At 39.7% G+C, this 16,377-nt stretch overlaps 1 protein-coding gene across 2 annotated transcripts in view; it reads left to right on the top strand.

Annotated features, from left to right (window-relative positions):
• NUDT3 (nudix hydrolase 3) overlaps nucleotides 1–16,377 on the top strand; it is a 123,569-nt gene that overhangs the window by 19,321 nt on the left and 87,871 nt on the right. The window lies entirely within an intron of this gene.

The following is a 16,377-nucleotide window of genomic DNA, read 5'->3' as shown; positions in this document are numbered from 1 at the left end:
CTCGGGTGGGCCTAGTGGTGAGGAAGGGGAAGGTTGAGGGTCTGGAACCTTGAGTTCAGAGGATTAGGACTTTGGTTTGGGGACTTTGGAGAACCATAATTGTCCTTTAAAGAGTTGTGGAAAGTCGAGATTGGAATGCTGGACTTTTCACCAAAGGGTTGTTGGGAAAATGCTTCTCTCTCCTAGAATTGAGAGCCATGGCAGCAGGCAATGAAGTGAAGGAATGAAGTAAGAGGTGTTGCAGTCAAAGGAATGGACAGATTTAATGATGGTATGTTAAAGATGAAGGGTGTTTTGGTTAAAAGTCACTTTTAAATTTTGATCTGGGTGACAGGAAAAATGGAAATTTAGAAGAGAGGTTGTTTTTGGAGAGAAGATGGAACTTTGGTGTTTGTCATGTCAGATCTGAAGTAATGCGATGAACTGATGCCGTGGGATTAGAGGTGGAATGAGAAGTCAGGGCTGTGGGTAGAGAGCTGAGTATTAGGGACTGAGATGGGGAGAATGGAGAGCCAGCTTGAGAGAAAATGCACAGAGAGGCCTGAGCCCGGGCCGCACTGCAGCCAGAGAGGCAGCAGGACATTTCAGAGGGGAACAGCTGGCAATAGTGGCAGACCTGGAGCAGAGTGAACGCCAGATAGGGTGGACAGTGTCTGTGGAAAGTGCTTCCAGTGAAACAGTGAGAGCGGACTTGTAGATTTGGTTGATTAGGACAGGTTTTAGAAAAGAAATGTACTTTCTTCTGAGATTGTGGTTGGATAAAAGATGAAACCCAGAGCCTGAATTGTACTGGTGGGAATTTGAGGAAACTCTTTCCAGATGACCCCATCCTTCTGAGAAAGAGAAGTGAAGTGTATTTACTGAAAGTGGTCTGGTGATAGCAATTTGAGAGGCAAGAAGTCTGGAAGAGTTGCTCTGGTTTGGTTTTGATTGAATTGGTAGTTTTTAAGGTTGGGGGTTGAATGGTACGTATCCTTACAAACAGTTGGTCGGCCTAACTGTGTATAGAGCACCACAGAGGATAAACTATGAGCAGGAGAGACACTTGTAGAGCCCTGGTAATTTATAATCTAGTGGGTTCAAAAGAGGATAGGATATATGGTGTTTGCTTTGTACATTTCCTTATCCCTTTTCAAGGAGGAGCTAGAGAGGGGAAAGGGAACAGGGTAGATGTTCCAAGATTGGGGACTGATTTGGGAGTATATTGTATAGGATAGGAAGAGTGGGAAGCTGACTTAAGAGTCTTATCACCTGTAAAATGGTAATAAACAGTGCCTGATTACTGTAGTTGTTGTGAAACCCAAGTGAAGAAAGATAAAGTGCCCCAGGTCCATTTTGAGCATTCAGGAATTGTTAGCCATTGTTATTAAGGCCAGAACCACTGAAGGAATCACAGTGATCAACATACAGTTGTGTTGTAAAAGAACCTTGTCCAGAATGCTTTAGGAACAGAGGAGTGAGTATTGCTGAATTGGGAAGTTGGAAATAATGGGAAAGAAGTAAATCTGGGTATTGAAGGGTGAGTATAAGTTTGCTGTCACTACTTTAATACGAATTGTGCAGGCATTGAAAAAAGACTCTGATTATAACAGCCTAACACAACTGTGTAGGATAGACTTCAGTGTGTAATGTGATCCAAAAATACAGGAGCTGGGAAAGAAAGTACTTAATCCGTATATGGAGCTGTGAGGGTTTACTTTGAAAGGGTTTTATATGGAAAGAGGTATGACCTAAGGTTATATTAGTTAGGTAAAAAAGTAATAGTGATTTCAGATTGTGAATTTTAAAATCATCATCAGTTCAATTCAGTTGCTCAGTCGTGTCCGACTCTTTGCGACCCCATGAATCGTAGCACGCCAGGCCTCCCTGTCCATCACCAGTTCCTGGAGTTCACTCAAACTCACGTCCATTGAGTTGATGATGCCATCCAGCCATCTCATCCTCTGTCGTCCCCTTCTCCTCCTGCCCCCAATCCCTCCCAGCATCAGAGTCTTTTCCAATGAGTCAACTCTTCGCATGAGGTGGCCAAAGTACTGGAGTTTCAGCTTTAGCATCAGTCCTTCCAATGAACACCCAGGGCTGATCTCCTTCAGAATGGACTGGTTGGATCTCCTTGCAGTCCAAGGGACTCTCAAGAGTCTTCTCCAACACCACAGCTCAAAAGCATCAATTCTTAAGTGCTCATCTTTCTTCACAGTCCAACTCTCACATCCATACATGACCACAGGAAAAACCATAGCCTTGACTAGATGGACCTTTGTTGGCAAAGTAATGTCTCTGCTTTTGAATATGCTATCTAGGTTGGTCATAACTTTCCTTCCAAGGAGTAAGCGTCTTTTAATTTCATGGCTGCAGTCACCATCTGCAGTGATTTGGAGCCCAGAAAAATAAAGTCTGACACTGTTTCCACTGTTTCCCCAAATGCCATGATCTTCGTTTTCTGAATGTTGAACTTTAAGCCAACTTTTTCACTCTTCTCTTTCACTTTCATCAAGAGGCTTTTTAGTTCCTCTTCACTTTCTGCCATAAGGATGGTATCATCTGCATATCTGAGGTTATTGAGATTTCTCCCGGCAATCTTGATTCCAGCTTGTGCTTCTTCCAGCCCAGTGTTTCTCATGATGTACTCTGCATAGAAGTTAAATAAGAAGGGTGACAATATACAGCCTTGACGTACTCCTTTTCCTATTTGGAACCAGTCTGTTGTTCCATGTCCAGTTCTAACTGTTGCTTCCTGACCTGCATACAGATTTCTCAAGAGGCAGGTCAGGTGGTCTGGTATTGCCATCTCTTTCAGAATTTTCCACAATTTATTGTGACCCACACAGTCAAAGGCTTTGGCATAGTCAATAAAGCAGAAGTAGATGTTTTTCTGGAACTCTCTTGCTTTTTCCATGATCCAGCGGATGTTGGCAATTTGATCTCTGGTTCCTCTGCCTTTTCTAAAACCAGCTTGAGCATCAGGAAGTTCACGGTTCACATATTGCTGAAGCCTGGCTTGGAGAATTTTGAGCATTACTTTACTAGCGTGTGAGATGAGTGCAATTGTGCGGTAGTTTGAGCATTCTTTGGCATTGCCTTTCTTTGGGATTGGAATGAAAACTGACCTTTTCCAGTCCTGTGGCCACTGCTGAGTGTTCCAAATTTGCTGGCATATTGAGTGCAGCCCTTTCACAGCATCATCATTATAACTAGGCTTAAATACATATTTTTAAATTAAAATAGGAACTATTAACAATCAACACATTTTGACAATAAGAAATAAGTTTGTTTATTCCTGTAGCATAAAAATCCATGCCTCAGGATTCGACAGACTCTTGGAAAGTATTTGCTGCCTCCTGCTGGTTGTGGGAGTGTTTTGCCTGCAAAAGTTAAGCTCCTTGAAGAAGAGGAAATTGGTTGGTGAGAGGTCAGGTGAGTATGGTGGATGAGGCAAAACTTTGTAGTCCAGTTCGTTCAGTTTTGAAGTATTGGTTGTCCGACGTGTGGTGGGGTGTTGTGGAGAAGGACTGGGCCCATTCTGTTGACCAGTGCCGGCTGAAGGTGTTGCATCTCATTCATTTGCTGAGCATAATTCTCATATGTAATGGTTTTGCCAGGATTCAGAAAGCTGTAGTGGATCAGATGGACAGCAGACCACCAAACAGTGACCGTGACCTTTTTTTGGTGCAAGTTTGGTTTTGGGAGGTGCTTTGGAGCTGCTTCTCAGTCCAACCAGCCACTGAACCACTGCTGGTTGTCTTATAAAATCCACTTTTCATTGCATGTCACAATCCAATGGAGAAATGGTTCTTTGTTGCATCAAGTAAGAGATGACAACACTTCAAAATGACAATTTTTTAAATGTTCGATCAGGTCATGAGGCACTCACTTAATCAGACTTTTTCACCTTTCCGATTTGCTTCAAATGCTGAATGACCGTAGAATGGTTGAGTTCTTCAGCAACTTCTCAGGTAGTTATAAGAGGGTCAACTTCGATGATGCTCTCAGTTGGTGGCTGTCAGCCTCTGATGGCAGGCCACTATGCTCCTTATCTTCAGAGTTCTCGTCTCCTTTGCAAAACTTCTTGGACCACCACTGCACTGTACGTTCATTAGCAGTTCCTGGACAAAATGCATGGGTTGATGCTGCGAGTTGTTTCCACTGCTTTACGACCCATCTTGAATTAGAATAAAAAAATCACTCAAATTTGCTTTTTGACTAACATCATTTCTATAGTCTAAAATAAGTATAAAATAAATAGCAAGTAATGTCATTAGCAAAAAAAATAAAATGAGAAAGGTGCATTAAAGTGGTGTATAACATAAACACATTTATTTATATGTATTACGATATCAAATGGCCAAGTTCAGCAGTGCAAAATTGCAATGAACTTTTGCACCAACCAAGTAGAATCTTCAAATTTGTGGACATAGAGGTAACCTAAGACATGGTCTATCCAGTCACTTCAGGGAGATAAGGGGCCTGAAACCAGAAGGGTGTTCATATCTGTCTATTGTGTTATTTCTGGTAAAATAATGTACAAAGGTAGAAATAATACAGATTTCTCCTGACAGATGCACAAAAGGAGTTAAATGGATGGAATGGAAAAATCTGAATAAAAATGTTTCTAAAACTGACTCCTCACACCAGCATTCAAATAAAAAAAAAGCAGGTGGAATGAGAGGTTGTAGTGCAGTTATAGGAGCATGCTAAGTCACTTCAGTCATGTCCGACTCTGTGCGACCCCATAGACGGCAGCCCATGAGGCTCCCCCATCCTTGGGATTCTCCAGGCAAGAACACTGGAGTGGGTTGCCATTTCCTTCTCTAATGCATGAATGTGAAAAGTGAAAGTGAAGTTGCTGAATCTTGTCCAACTCTTAGCGACCTCATGGACTGCAGCCAACCAGGCTCCTCCGTCCATGGGACTTTCCAGGCAAGAGTGCTGGAGTGGGGTGCCATTGCCTTCTCCGTTATAGGAGCATAATCTGTACCAAATTCAGCAGCATCTGTTGCTCATTGTCACCCTTAGCTGCAGCTGATCACGCATCCTGGAGCTAGCACATGTGTGTTGTGGGAAGAAGCTGAATTTATCAGAAACATAGATATTTGGGGCAAATTCTGAATACCAAAACCAAATATTTTTGAAGACAGTTTTATTAGGTTGTTTCCATTATAAAGATATTTCGCATTCACCATAGCAAATGTGGGAAAAACATCCCCTGTTCTGAACCCACTAGATTCTAATTAGAGTGTAATGTGTTTCTCAGAGTTCATCTTCCGTGGTACCTGCATGCTGCTCGTCACATAGTAGGCCTGCAGTTGTTGTGAGGATAAGTACCATTCAACCGCCAAATAATTTCCTCTAAAACACAAGGATGAAGTTATTTTCTGTTAATCATTATGGTTTTTAGTTTTTATAACATTATAACTTATTTAAATACAAATTTTATAACCTGTTTTTTCCTGTATAATAAACATTTTTAATAATCTGAACTCTGTGTATACATTTTAATGTCTGTGTACCCATTGAGGGGATGGGAAAGTTATTTAAATGTTGCACTGTTGTTGTAAATGACACTTTAGATCGTAAAAGAAGGTAGTATTGGCAACCACAATAATGATTGGGTTATCTTTCTCCATTCTCTTGAATACACATTTTTTTTAGAATATGGCAACTAACCATCTTAAAGGACGACCACCCTCCATTTACCACCTCTTCCCCCAGTGCTCACTAATGAGAAGCAAATATGAGATTTAGTGAAAAGAGTGGTGGTATTTTACAAATCCCTTTGTCTGGATAGATTGAAGATAGCTGGGTTTTCATTACTGCTCCTGTGTTCAGACTCTTTCAGTATTTTGTTTTGAAGTATCTGAAGAAAATTGAGTCTCACATAGAGTATGTAGTGAGTTTTTTGCAGAATGTTCCTTCACTTGGGTCTGATGGTGGTTTATCCTGACTAGATTGAGGTCGTGCATTTTTGGCAGTAATATCAGAGGAGTGATGTGCCCTGGTCACTTCGGCATGTCAGAGGGTCCGTGATGTCCATGTGTCTTGGTGCTGGTGGACGTCAGTATTGGTGCTACTGATGACCTGATAATGGTGAGGTCTTTCTGGCTTCTCCACTGTAACATAGTCATACTTGTTTTTTCTTGTAATGAGAACTTTTAAGATTTACTCTCTTAGAAACTTTCCAATATATAATACAATATTGTTAACTATAGTTACCATCCTGTACATGACATCCCTAGAACTTGTCTTAAAATGGGAAGTTTATGGAGTTCCCTGATAACCTCGTGGTTAGAATTCCAGGCTTTCATTGCCATGGCCCAGGTTCAGTTATAGGTTGGGGAACTGAGATCCCATGAGCCATGTGGCATGGCCAAAAAAAACCCCTAAAACAAACTGAAAATTTGTGCCTTTTGGCCATAGTCACACTCCACCCCCACCTCTGTCAGCCACCAATCTGTTCTGATTTTATGAGCTCAGTTTTTTTAGATTTCACATATAAGTGGGATCATACAGTATTTGTCTCAGACTTACTTCACAAAGCATAATTCCCTTCAGCTCCATCGGTGTTACAGAGAGCAGGGTTTCCTTTTTATGGGTGAGTGGTATTCCTGTGTGTGTGTGTCACATTTTTTTTCCCCTTGTTCATCCACTCATGGACTCTGAGGTTGTTTCTATGTCTTGGCCATTGCTGCATTGAACACAGGTGTGCAGGTATCTCTTCAAGGTAGTGATTTTGGTTACTTGGGATAAATACCCAGAAGTGCGATTGGTGGATCATATGGTAGTTTTATTTTTAATTTTTTTAGGAGCCTTCATACTGTTTTCCTTAGTTATATTTCCTTATTTATATTCTCACAACAGTGCACAGATTTCCCTTTTCTCCGCATCCAATACTTGTTATCTCTTGTCTGTTTAATGACAGCCATTCTAACAGATCTGAACTTTGATTTACATTTTCCTGATTAGTGATGTTTATTGATGATTAGCACCTTTTCCTGTACCTGCTGGCCATTTGGATGTCATCTTGAAAAAAAAGATGTTTCTTTTGCTTGTTTTTTGAATCAGATTGTTTATTGCTGTTGAGTTGTATGACTTCTTTATGTATTTTGGATATTACCACTTCTCAGATACATGATTTCAAATATTTTCTCCCATTGAATAGATTGCCTTTTCATTTTATTGGTTTTCTTTGCTGAGCAGAAGCTTTTTAGTTTGATATAGTTCCATTTATTTTTGCATTTGTTGCCTTTGCTTTTGATATCAGATTTAAAAACTCATCAGTAAGATCAATGCCAAGGAGCTGTCTTCTATATTTTCTTCAAGGAGTTTTATGGTTTCAGATTTTTTATCTGTTTTGAGTTGACTTTCATGTATGGGATAAGATGGTGTCTCAGTTTTATTCTTTTGCATGTGGCTGTCCAGTTTCCCCAGTACCATTTATTGAAGAGGCTGTCCTTTCCCCATTTTATGGTCTTGGCTCCTTTGTCATAAGTTAATTGGCCATAAATGCATGGGTTTATTTTTGGACTTTCTTTTTTTTTTTTGGACTTTCTTTCTTTCCTGTTGATCTGTGTCTCTTTTGATGCCTGTACCATACTCTTGATCACTGTAGCTTTGTAATATAGTTTGAAAATGGAAGCTTGATGCCTTCAGTTTTGTTCTTCTTTCTCAAGATTGCTTTGGCTATTTGGAGTCTTCCGTGGTTTCATGTACATTTTAGGATTGTTGTTTTCTATTTCTGTGAAAAATGCCATTGGAATTTTAATAGACATTGCATTGAATCTGTAGATTGCTTGGGTAGAATGGACATTTTGGCAGTGTTCTTCTAATCCATGAACATGGGATAACTGTCCATTTATTTGGGTCTTCAGTTTCTTACAGTTTTCCGTGTCCAGATTTTTCACCTCCTTAGTTAAATTTATTCCTAGGTATTCTTTTTGATGCAATTGTAAATGGTGTTTCTGATTGTTAAATAATTGTATAGAAATGCAACTGATTTTTATATATTGATTTTGTACTTTATAATTTTACTGAATTTGTTTAACTTTAGTGGTGTTTTTAGAGTTCTATAACTTTATAGAACTTTATAGAGTGTTTATAGTGTTTAGAATGCACAGTCACAGTTTTATTTCTTTCTGACATGGATACCTTTTATTTCTTTTTCTTGCTTAATTGCCTAGAAGACTCCAGTAGTCTCTTGAATACAAGTGGTGAGAGTAGGCATTCTTCTCTTGTTTCTGTTCTTAGAAGATAAGCTTTCCGTTTTTTGGCATTCAGTATGATGTTAGCTGTGGGTTTGTTATTTATGCCTTTATTATGTTGAGGTACATTCCCTTTCTACCCACTTTGTTGAGAGTTTTTATCGTAAATAGATGTTGAATTTTGTCAAGTGTGTTTCTTCATCTATTGAGATGATTCTATGAATTTTTATCCTTCATTTTGTTAATGTGGTATATCACATTGATTGATATGCAGATGTTGTGCTATCCGTGCATCCTTGGAATAAGTCCCGCTTGATCATGGTGTGTAAAATACTATTTTTTTTAAAAAAAAAACTTTGATTAGTCCCAGAATGTTGCCTCAGTAATAATGCTAGAAAATGTCTTGTTGCATAAGACACAACAAGATAAATAATTAATATCTATCAAGCCATCGTATTTTTGTTTCTTATTTCAGTTTCATTTAGTTTTCTCGGCATAGACTTCTCTTTCATGAATCAGACAACTCCCTGATACGGTCAGTTTCATCTTTTTCAGCGTCTTTAGATGTGAATGGTACAGCTGTGGTTTGAGAAATTGAATCTTCTAACCTTCCTTTTGTAAGGAAACAATTCATTCTTAAATCTAGAAAAGTTATAGATGCATTTTCTCTGTTTTAGAATAAAATGTTGCAGGATAAAGTGTTAGCAGTTTTAGATAAAATTCAAAATTTATAAAAGTTAAAAAAATTTTAAAATGTTGCAAAATAAAACAACAAAATGTACTGCTTGTGTTTTTGTGTAGGTATAAGCAAAGCTTCTGAATTTGAAATTAATGATATGTTATATAATATTCACTTTATAGGAATTATAGTATGTGTAAGTGATGATAGCTGATAAGAGTGGAAAACTGAGATTAAACTGAGCTAATCTCTGAGAACCGTATTTCTACCCTTAACCTGTTATCTTAGAGAATTCCAGATAACACAAGACTATACAAGCACACTTTCCATTAGTGGTCACAGTGACGGCATCTTTGCCAATCATGTAGCCTCTGGAAAGCTCCACTGTGTATACATGAGAGAATAGAGAGAATAAGAGTAGAAAGGCAGACAACATCCTAGTGTTGATGTGAAAATAGTAATGGCTCCTAAGAGGCCTGTGGTCCTTCAGGAGTCTTTGAGAACTGCTGCTGTTAGTGATTCTAAATGTAGCCTGGTGTGAAGCTCCGGTGGCTTTAGGAAGGGCATTGTTACTAGTCGGGTGCTTTTTTAGCCAAGTGTTGTATTAGGAGCTTTACAAGATACAATATCATTTAACTAAGTCTTTGTAAGGACTTAGGCCATGAAATATGAGGACTTGGATTTGGAGTCAAGTGGGAAATTATTGGAGGGTTTTGAGGAGAGGAAGGATATGGTCTGAGTTTAAAGGGGGCACCCCTTGTTTCTGTGTTGGGAATAGCTTTAATGTGGGCAAAGGGGCAGTGATAGGAGCAGGGAGACCAGTTCGGAGCTGTTGCTTTAATCAAAGTAAGAGCTCAGGATTGCTTAGATCAGGATGTGGGCAGTGGAGGTGGTATGAGGTCACAATTGGATTATATTCTGGATTATATTTGAAAGTGAGATTTTGTTAATTGGTTGAGTGTGAGATCTGAGTTGGGTCAAGGATGGCTCTAAGGTTTTTGACCAGACTAACTGGAAGGGTGGAGGTGCCTTTCTTGAGATGGAGAAGATTACTGAAGGAGCAGGTTTGGGATGGGGAGAAGATCAGCTCAACATAGAAATTGGTGTTCAGAGGAGAAGTATGGGTTGGAGATACAAATTTAGAAGTTGTCAGCCTATCTGTTGTGTTTTAGGTCACAATGCTGGACAAGATCACAGAGAGTGAGTGTAGGTATAGAAGAGAAGACAACTGAGGACCACGTCCAGCAGCACTGCATGATTTAGAGGCGAGGAGTTACGGAAAGAGTAGCAAGCAAGGGAGCAAGAAAATCAGAAGAGTATGTGTTCTGAAAGCCAGGAAAGAGTGATTCAGCGCAGAGGCAGTGTTACCATGGGCTACTGATGAGGTATATGGGATGAAGATTGACAGTTGATGTTAATTGGTGACCTTGATAAGGGAATGAAGTTCTGTTTATGGTGGGTTCAAGGGGAGAGTGGATAAAGAAATATACCAGTTATTATAGACAATTTTGTTGAATAATTTTGCTATAAAGAAGACCAGTAGATAGACGGGGGATATAGAGTCAAGGGATGGTTTTGTTTTATTTTTTCTTAAGGGAGAAATTAAAGCATGTTATATGCTGATGGAAATGATCTGATCTGGGAGAGAAGTAAAATATGACGCAGAAGAGAATGGGGAGAATTGTCGGAGCAGTGTTCTTAAGTAGGGCACAGAGAAGATCTCACGCACAGATGACGGGGCTGGAGCGCAGACATTGCCTCTGTAGATAAGGAGGAGAGGCAGGGCGAGTGGGCATGGATGCTGGTAGGTGGGTGAACCTAGGGATGGAAACATGTGGATGTTCTGTATTCTCAGCAAAACACATCAAGAGATTGAGGGTTGTGTAGTTAAGCGTAACACACAACGTCAGGTATAGTTGTGAAACGGCAAAGAAGCTGCAAAGGGACAGTCTGGGCTAATGTAATACAGCAGCAAATTAGGCTGCTTATGAGTTTCACATTTGGTTATCTCAAGTGAATTCTAGGGTTAATCATTACAGAGCTTCCATTTTTGTTCAAGATTCTCAATGAATGAAATATACTTAAATTTCTTCAAGTTTATTTAAACTTATAACATCTTATCCTCCATGTCAGGGAACATCTTTAAATGTACTGTCTGATTAGGGTGTGATGTTTTATATGTGCTGGAATGATTAGGTTTCACAACAGGTTTTACCTTAGAATTATCCTTGTTTTGATGGTCATATTATACCTTACAGTTTTTTTTTTTTAAGTAATGCATAAAAGTATTAGAAAAGTTTATTAACAGGAAATTGAAAGGGTAAAACGAGTTGATTACATCAAGTGTTTATATGCTAATAACACTAATGAAATCAGCAACCATCAATTATATAAAATGTGTTTTTTAACTTTGGTATAAAGTGCAAATCTGTAAAAACAAAGACGAAATAATTTCTTTCTTTTTTTTGGCTGAGCTGTGCAGCTTATAAAATCTCAGTTCCTGACCAGGAATTGAACCTAAGTCACAGCAGTGAAAGCCCTGAGTACTAACTACTAGAACACCAGGGAACTCCCTCAAATGATTGCTAAATAAGGAAGAAATGCAGACGAATTCATAACTCACATTTTTGTCAAGTTATCCATTCCTGGAACTGTTTAAGGACTTTGCCTAATCCATGATTTTTTTTTAATACATTTGAAATTATGTTACTTAATATTTACTCTTTTGAATGAAACCCTAATTTATCTCCATTATTGAAGTGTATAATTAATGCAAAAGCCTTCAAACAGTTAACTTTAGGAGAAGCAGTAAAATACAACGGAAACCAATTCCGCATCATCCACGCTTTTGCAGTTCTTTCTTTGCCCTTGATCCTCAGCATGCCGTACATACGTCATCATGGTTTTTTTTATGTTTACAAATGATGCTGTAGACTTGTGTTTTTGTTTTTAATTTTATTGGAGTATAGTTGCTTTAGTGTTGGGTTTCTGCTGTACAGCAAAGTGACTCAGTTTGCTGGTCTTATTTCATGTATCAGTTTGAAAAGATGATACATAGGCGATGACCCCTTCTCACTCTCATGTGGAGGGAGCTTTCCTGCATGGCTGAGTTGGGATTTGTGGCGCTCGTCCTGGTTGGTGTCACCTCTTACAGGCAGGCAGTGACCGTGCTCAGAAGGAGCTGCCTAGCCCTCTGGAGTGGTCAGCCAGTCAGCTCACTGTCGCACTTGCTCCCCTGCCTGCCCCAGCTCTTACACTTCTGTAGGTTGGGTCTAGTGTCCTTAGCGTGTTCTTTTGCATCCTGGATTGATGGTGGAACTTTTTGGTAATGATAATTGTCTTGGTTGTGCACAGGAAGATCACAGCCCGTTCTACAGAATTGGCACTGCATTTTGGACTAATAATTCTGAAGATGGCTGGGGTTAAAGCTCAGGCTTTACCAGAAAAGCCACATGTATAAGCAAAGCTTTTCCCTGGGAGTACAGAAGAACTGGAAGGTGTCACCTAATTCCACTTATAGGCCATATGCTGACAGATAAAGAAGTAGATGACTGATTTAAAAAAAAAGTCTATACACATTTTAAGATACTGGCAGGCAAATTATACAATGAATTTGACACCAAGGTCTCTACCAAAGGAAAGTTAGCTGTGTGGAGTGATAGACATGAAAGCCTCCTCAGGGGCTCTGACACTTGAGGCTAGTGTAAGACACACTGAATGACTTACTTAAACATTTGGTCAGTGTCACCATGCTTGTGATTAATTGACAGTACACGGTACCACCTTAAGTCTTCTAGTAACTAACAGGTAAAGAGCCACAGAAGAGGGATTACTTGATAAGTGGTCTCGTATATATAGGCAGGTTGCTCAGGATTTGATAAACACCAGAATGGGGCTAATGGTAGCAGGGGAATTAGTTAAATACAAGGGCAAACATCTGACACCAGTGACAGTCGGCAAATAAACACTGTAATAGGCTATCGAGTCTTTCCTTAAAGATGGGCTCCATCTGTCTAAAATTGAATTGCAGGCTTTCCCGCAGGTAGAGAATGATCTAGTTTTCAGAAAGTCTCCCTCCCGTCTAGCCCTGGTTTTATAATTAGCAAATGATAAAGTAGTCTTAAGAACTTGCCTTACTAGATTAAAAAATAATTCCTGTTAAATCTTTTCTTTAGTTGAACTTGGCAATTTCAGTGCCCTTATTCAGCTTTTGAGTAGATAGTCTTATTCTTATGATTTTAGTAATTATGAAGAATAGTTACTGCAAAGAAATTCCTTAAAAGGAATTTTAAAATTTATTTACTTTCCTGCTCTGGTGTTAGTGGCCAATTTTATGTTTAAAAATATGATTTGAAAGTATAGTAGGACCTCTTTTTTTTTTTTTGTTAAGAAGAACCTTCTTAGTTCAGGCTTATCTGCCAGTAATGATGCCAGTTATCAGTTGGAACAACATATCATGGGGCTTTCTTGATTCACAGGTACATATTTATACAGTATTAGAGTATTTCCTCGGAGAAGGCAGTGGCACCCCACTCCAGTACTCTTGCCTGGAGAATCTCATGGACGGAAGGAGCCTGGAGGCTGCAGTCCATGGGGTCGTGAAGAGTCGGACATGACTGAGCGCCTTTACTTTCACTTTTCACTTTAATGCATTGGAGAAGAAAATGGCAACCCTCTCCAGTGTTCTTGCCTGGAGAATCCCAGGAACGCAGGAGCCTGGTGGGCTGCCGTCTATGGGGTCACACAGAGTCAGACACAACTGAAGCGACTTAGCAGCAGCAGCAGCAGCAGCAGCAGCAGCAGCAGCAGCAGCAGCAGAGTATTTCCTGGCGGGGTGGGGGTGTCCTCCCTGTTTGGCTTTACATGACAAGAGTGATCTGTAGTTAACACAGATTATTTTCATATGAACAAGTGCTTGAGGGATTTCACTGTTTTTGTTTTGTTTTAACTCTTCTGTTGATTTACTTAGCAGGGCATAGAATAAAAGTTAATTTTTTACTTGGCTTCTCAGTTATAAACTTGGATTAATGATGTCTGAATAATTCATGAAGCCCGTGCCAAGTGCTTCATGTGCTTTTTTGTTTAGAATGTATTTTGATAAATTTAGTCTCCTTGCTGGCCATTTGTTTCTTAGGGTCTTATGACGTTCTAAGAAATACTGAATGAATGTTCCAGACGTCACTGTCTACTTACATGAATTGTTAGGCTGAATGATAAACAATGTCATTTAAATAAGATTTAATTTCCAGCTTCTGCTTTATGCCTGTCACCGAGAAGTTTTGATAAAATAAAAAGATAAACTCTTTTAATGTCAATTTACTGCATGATACAAAGTGAATGGCCCTGTGATGATGTCTGGAATATGTTGCAGAAGGAATGCTAGTGGTGATCACAAGGGAAGCAGAATGGAGCGAAGTCCTGGGGCCTCTGCTGAGGCATCCCTGATAGAAAATCCACTTGCCTGCCAATTGGAGTGGGAACTGAAAGGAAGTTCCTGGGATCTGGCAGGGAATTTATCCCCAAGTGCCTTCCAGTCCTTTGATGTTGATTTGGGGGAGGGAGGAGGAGAAGCAACCACTAAAGAAGAGTGAGACAGGACCAGGGTGTGGATTTATGCGGTTATTTTTGGTTGGTAATCATGATACTTCCATCACAGGAATGTTGAGTACTCCAATATCTCAAAGGAAAGACTCTCTAAAAGGGAATAAATAAGAATGATTTCTCTGTAGCAACTTGCAGGAAATTGAGACTAAAATAACAAACAATTTTCTTTTTAATTTATAATGTGTTTTATTATAAGAATTTGAAAACAATTCCCCTGGTAGTCTTAGATAGTAATCATTCAACAACCACTTTTAAAATGCTGGCTTCCTGCCAGGTACTGTACAGAATGCTTAGTGTCCACTTGATAAGCAGAAATATGGACTCCACTCTAATGAAGTATATAGTCAGTCACGTTCAGAAATGTTTGACCGCAGACTTGGTGTCATTGTCTAGGAAAAGAACATCAGTTAACAGGCACCATTGGACAAAAGACCTTCATATGGGGATGGTGGGCAGGGGTGACTTAGGAAGGTTGATAAGGACATTCCAGATTGAGGGAAAAGCATGTGAGAACACTCTGTAGTGCGAGGGTGCATAGAGCAGTTGAAGAACAAAATTAAGCCAGTGCTTCAGAGGTGCAGAGCGCAAGGATGAAGTGAGATTGGTGGGGCCAGACCATGGAATTCAAATATACACAGAAGAGAGACACTTGATGTGCTTACCTCGCTTTCATCAGTACTTGGTCAGTCCTGTTTCATCTATAGTTTCACCTATCTGATTACAGTTGTATTTTAAAAGTAATGGAAGGCATTTGAAGGGGTTTAATAAGAGCAGGGGTAGGTGGGAAGCTTGACTAGATTTTGTTTTAAAAGATGATTTGAACTACAGAAGAGGGAGCAGATTGGACAGGGAGAGTACATACGTTGGGAGATGAGTTAGGCAGTTACTGTAGTACTGTCCAAGTAAATGCCTGGAGTCAACTTAGAGGAGCTGAGAAAGGTGGACAGAGTTCAGAGATGTAGAGAGGAAGACCCCAGACCTGGTAACAGATCCAGTACGAGCGGTGACGGAGACGCAGAAGTTGGCTCTGGTGACTTCTGGGTTTCTGACTTGAACCTAGGATGACTGAAGGATCCTGACCTGGAAGGATGGTTGGTGGTGCCATGGTGTGAAGACCACATGGGAAGAAGGAGGGCTACCAGTTTTGCTCTCCTACCAGCTCTACAGACTTTGTGCCGTTCTGCAGGTTAAATGATGCATGGCTTCTCACCCTGAGGCCAAAGAACTAAGCTGAATTTGAAATGTGCTCTCTTATCCCTTTTCAGAGCAAAGGTTATAGTCATGTTTGGGTTCAAAGAATGTCCTAAAGATGTCTCGTACAATGGTACCAAGAAGGCAGCAAAGTCTGTCCTAATGGACAGGCACAGGCAGCGAGAAACATTTTCTTTGGACTTTGAGTAACATTTGCCATGTTCTTGGAGGAGTCACCAATTCTTTAAAATAAACCAGAAAAACAAATAATTTTTTCTAAATATTGTTTTGGGGCCTTATTCAATCATTATTCCTTTTCTTTTTAATCTTGCAGGTAAAAGACTTACAATAAACTGCCTCTAGGAAATCTTGGATTTGTCTCTGAGATTATGAGTATTATGTATCTTAGCACAGGCGCGTGAATTAGTCCTTCCAGGAATAAGTCAGGATTAGCCTCGTATCTTTGGATCCTCTACCAGCTAGCTGCTTGTTGCTGCTTACACTTCCCGAGAAGACCCTCTGGGCCTCTGCCCAATTCATGGCTAGCTGTAATCGTCTTTAGAAATTAAAAAAATCTCTTTATCATTTTGAGGTGGCATATGATAAATATTTTAAGTAAAAAAGATGAATCACTTTAGATCAGTTTATTGGTTTTTCTCAGAGAGGCCTTCCCTGGCTCCCTTTAACGTCGCTCTCCGAGTTGCGTGC

Source organism: Bos grunniens, chromosome 23 (genome assembly GCF_055505025.1).
Source record: "Bos grunniens cultivar Pamir isolate PY7600 chromosome 23, Bosgru_T2T1.0, whole genome shotgun sequence".
Taxonomy (NCBI): domain Eukaryota; kingdom Metazoa; phylum Chordata; class Mammalia; order Artiodactyla; family Bovidae; genus Bos; species Bos grunniens.
The sequence above is the reverse complement of the archived record's forward strand: the minus strand, read 5'-3'. Positions and strand labels throughout refer to the sequence as shown.